A 4,810-nucleotide genomic window follows, 5' to 3' on the forward strand; every position below is an offset into this window, starting at 1 on the left:
TTCCTTCCTTCCTCCCTCCCCTCCCTCCCTCCCTCCCTCCCTCCCTCCCTCCCTTCCTCCCTCCCTCCCTCCCTCCCTCCCTCCCTCCCTCCCTTCCTTCCTTCCTTCCTTCCTTCCTTCCTTCCTTCCTTCCTTCCTTCCTTCCTTCCTTCCTTCCTCCCTCCCTCCCTCCCTCCCTTCCTTCCTTCCTTCCCTCCTTCCTTCCTTCCTTCCCTCCTTCCTACTTTGCTTTCTGTCTTTCTCTTAATCTGTCTGTGTGTTTCCTTGTCTCGGCGTCTCGGTCTCTTTCTCCGTCACTAAGGATCTGTGCCACTTTCTGTCTGTCTGTCTGTCGCCTCCATCTCTGTCTCCGCTCTCTGGTCCCCCCCTGGAGCAGGAGTGAGGGGCCATCCTTACCACCCTCCTCTGGTGACTGAGCAGAAGGTGCAGATGGCCGCGGGGCTGCTACGGTTCCGTAGGAGCCGCCCCCCGCACCCCGGTCGCTGCCCCGCAGGCAGGGCAGGTAGTGCGGCGGGCGGCGGGCCTGGGCACCCCCGAGCGCCTCGGGGGGGCACAAGAGCACGTTGGCCAGGTGGGAGATGTAGCTGGCTGCCAGGCGCAGGGTCTCGATCTTGGAGAGCTTGCGGTCGGCCGGCTCGGTGGGGATGAGGGTGCGCAGGGCGCTGAAGGCGCTGTTGACGCTGTGAGTGCGGTCCCTCTCCCGCGCGTTGGCAGCCTGGCGCTGCCGGCTCAAGCCGCCCGCACGGCCCGCTTTGCGCTTCTTCTTACCCTGGAGGCGAGGGCACTTCTCTGGGTGGGGGGCCTTCTGGGTCCTCCCGCTGCCGCCGCTGCCACAGCTGCGCTCCCGAGGCTCGGACGGGGACCTCATGTCCCCGCTGTGCCTACCCGGGCTGGCCCCGCTCCTCTTCCTCTTCCTCCTCCTCTTCCTCCCCCCGACCGCCCTTCAGCTCCATGTCACTGTTGCAGCAGCTGCCCTCTGCGCCCCAGGCCGACGGCCCCCAGGCTCTCCTGCAGGAGCAATGCCCTCTGCAATAGCCTCTAGGATCAGGAGGATGCTGGAAGCCAGGGTCGGGGGGGGCTCTGGGGTTAGCGGGAGGGAAGGTGGCCAAGAGGGGAGCTTCCCGGAGCCTTCGGGGGACGCACCTGTTCCTCGCTTCTGTTCTTCACTTCGGCTCACTTTCAGGAGACTCCAGTTATTTTCCTGCTTCACTTCAGAATGACTTTTCTGTACACCCAAGTTGTGGGTCGCGCTCACAGACTTTCTCCCTTGCTTTGTCCTCCTCTCTCCTCTGTTCTTTCCGTTTTTATTTTCTCTACTCTTTCTACCCATTTGCTCTCTCGTTTTACTTTTTTCTTCCTACTTCCATTTCCCCCCAAAGTATTCTAGAATTTGCCACTTAGCTATCCCTGCCTTGCTTGTTCCACAGATCCCTAGTGGTTAGAGGTTATTTAAGGATCAATATTCCCTCCTTTGATTCAACAACTAGATAGAAAAGCAGGAGGAGGTAATATAGAAATTCTCTATTTTCAACCCACAGTGGAATTTTTCCTTCCTTCCTTTCCTTCCTCCCTTCCTTCCTTCCTTCCTTCCTTCCTTCCTTCCTTCCTTCCTTCCTTCTTCCTTCCTTCCTTCTTCCTTCCTTCCTTCCTTCCTTCCCTCCACCCTTCCACCCTTCCTTGTTAGGAAGCATCAGAGATCTCAGATGTTTAACCTTCCCTACCACCTTACTAATCCTGTAAGATTGTGGTAAGAAATAACTTTTTTTTTTTTTTGATGGGGAGAGGTTTAGTTAACTATATACTTGATACCTTTGCCTGTATTATTGATTCACAATAACCAGTAGATAGGTGCTATGATTAGGGAACTAAGAAAAAGAGAAGCTGAGCGAGTTGCCTAAGTCACACAGATATTAGGTACCTGAATCCACATTTGAATTCAGATCTTCCTGACTTCAAGTTTGACACCTTATTAGATGATGATAATGACACCCATTCTCAAAGAAGACCATGATATCAGGGAGGTAATACCATGATAAGCATGTGATTTGGATTTGAGTGAGGGGGTACTGTACTAAGTCACCCTACTTATTGTCACTTAGTTACCTCTCCTAATGCAGTTCACCAACTTCTCCACAGCTCTGGATCTTAGAAAGTTGCTTTGCACTGTAAGAACTTAGATTAGTGACTTGCTCACATAGCTAGTATTGAATGAATAAAAGACATGCTTACAAACCTGCAGATAACCCACATTGTTGTTGTATCTTAAGGGTTACAAAATTTCTTGCTATTAAAAACTCAATGAAATAAGTGATGTATTTATTTTATCCCCATTTTACAGATAATGAAACTGAACCTCAGGAATGTAGAGCGGCTTACTCAGTCTCACCAAGCTGGTTCTCTAATCTATAAATCCCTGATATTACATCTGTTTCTATATTAAATTACCTCATAGAGTCAAAGCTGAAGTACATGTAATGATCTAAATAGTTTTTAAGTAGATTCAAGAGAGAAAGTAGCATGGGTTTATGGTTAAAGAAATTTGCCCAACTACAGTTATTTGACATATGAAAAAGTGAGGTTCATCAGTAAAAATGTTCTGTCTCCAATGTTAATTATTCCATTTTTTTGTATTGTTATAGCTGTTACAAGTATTTTTTTTTCTCCCTAGCTACAGTTATCAGCTATTTAAAAAAACTGGTTTTTGTATAGTTCTTCCAAATTTAAAAAAACTTGCAGAGGTATAAATAAACCCTCCAGTTGTCAAATCCTTCTGAAAGCCTTTGTTTTCTGAGGATCAATTAAACTTTTTTGTAATGCAGTTTGTAAAGTCATGAGGATTTTTTAAAAAAAAAATTTTGACTATAGTTTCCCTCCTTTACTTCAATAGTGATGATCCTATATCATTGTCAACTTGAATGGTGCTTCAAACACTTCACTTCTTCATACCACAGCTGCCCCAGTATCTCTAATAGTAATTGAAGTATGGTTTTAAGTAATTCACCTTTTTCATTCTTTAGAGTAATATTCATTCTTAAAAACATAAAATCAAAAAATATATAGCAGCTGCTTTCATATAATGAGAATGGCTGAAGAAATAGTTGCATGTTAATGCAATGGACTGTTATTTTATCACAAGAGATTATGGAGATGCTAGACTTAGAGAAATATAGGAATATATATATATATATATATATATATATATATATATATATATATAAACTGAAGCTGAATAAAATGATCAGAACCAGAAATACATAACATAATAATATAAAGGGGAAAACAAAACTCCCAAAGACTTCAGAACTCTAAGCAAAATAATAAATGATTCTTGACTCATGACAGAGAGGAGATGAACTTGACATACAAAAACAGGCATTATTTCTTAGACATGACCAACATGGTTTTATTAAATTTGACAACATATATTTCTTTCAAGGGATGGTGTGGGATTAAGCTAGTGATACGTTGAGAGAATTGCAAAAATGTGTTGATAAAATATTTCTTTATAATATATATATATATATATACATAGGACAAAAATACAAATATAGAGGGCAACAAAATAGAATATATATTTATGCTTGCTTAGTTGAACTTTATATTTCTTTATTATCCTCTGGTTGTATTCCTAACTCTTTGGAATTTCTCTACTATGGCCCTATGCTAGTTTCATCTCTTTTCTTTGATATCTTCCCTCATTTGAATATAAGCTCCTTGAGAGCAGGGATTTTTTTCCTGCTTATATTTGTATTCTCAGGACTTAGTACAGTAGTAAATAATAAATATTTGGGGGGGTGTATGTGTGTGTATGTGTGTTTGTGTCAGCCAATGGTTCTAAGACCATTTGTATATGCCTTTGAACTGATGGAAACTGATTATTCAATATTATAATTTCCCTATATAATCTCCTTCCCTGGTTTTACTAACTTGAAATATTTGTGTTCATTACCAATTGTTAAAGCTCAAAATAAAACTGAAATAAGAAAAATCATTGTGAATGTGTGTTTGTGAGTGTATAATTCAAGAAAAGTCTTCCAGAGACCTGGATTAGCTGTATCAAGTCTCTTTTTAAAGTAGAATCACCTCTTCTCAGGATGGACAAGCTGCTTTGGGAATTCTTGGCTGAAACCTGGGCCCTCTCTAAACTTAATTAGGCATGCTGATGACCTGCACTTGGGTCCATCTGTCAAGATGGCTTGGTTCCCACTCACAAAACCTTTGGACCTTTCCCTTCAGACATAGATGCTAGGCAACGGCAAGTTTAAATGAACACAATCCATGGAACTGGACAAATAGCATTTTCTTATTCAGAAAATTCCTCTGTGGAAGGAGTTCTATGTCTCCCCCCCCCTTCCTATCAGACTAGTTCAAAGTGGTTCATTAACTCAAACAACTTTCTCTACTCCAATCTCCCCACCACCTACTTGCCTACTCTCTCCAAGTTCAGTCTTTTTGCCTGCTTGGCAAATTGCTACTTGTTCACAGAGAATATCTACCCAACTAATATTTTTCCAACTCTCATTCCCAGCTCGTGAAAAAACTAATGAGCACAGCTCCTTGAATTCTAACATAAAGACATTTATTACTGAGCTAATACAAAATGCATTGTTTGTCTCTAGTCCTGGAGTGCTGAGGGGGCTTCAGTAGAAGTAAAGAAGGCAGTAGTTGCTTCAAGATGTATATCATGATTACTTTAGATGTTTGTTTCATAGGAAAATGTACCACCTAGGGAAAATCATCTGTTACTGAGAGAAATGCTGGGGTGCAATTGTTCACCTGAAGGTCATGAAAAACATCATCTAAGTCTAAG

At 42.8% G+C, this 4,810-nt stretch overlaps 1 pseudogene; it reads right to left on the reverse strand.

Moving 5' to 3' along the window:
- Positions 1 to 243: 243 nt before the first annotated feature.
- LOC141505831 (basic helix-loop-helix transcription factor scleraxis-like) lies at positions 244 to 868 on the reverse strand (annotated as a pseudogene).
- Positions 869 to 4,810: the final 3,942 nt, after the last annotated feature.

This window comes from Macrotis lagotis, chromosome 1 (assembly GCF_037893015.1).
Source record: "Macrotis lagotis isolate mMagLag1 chromosome 1, bilby.v1.9.chrom.fasta, whole genome shotgun sequence".
Classification (NCBI taxonomy): Eukaryota; Metazoa; Chordata; class Mammalia; order Peramelemorphia; family Peramelidae; genus Macrotis; species Macrotis lagotis.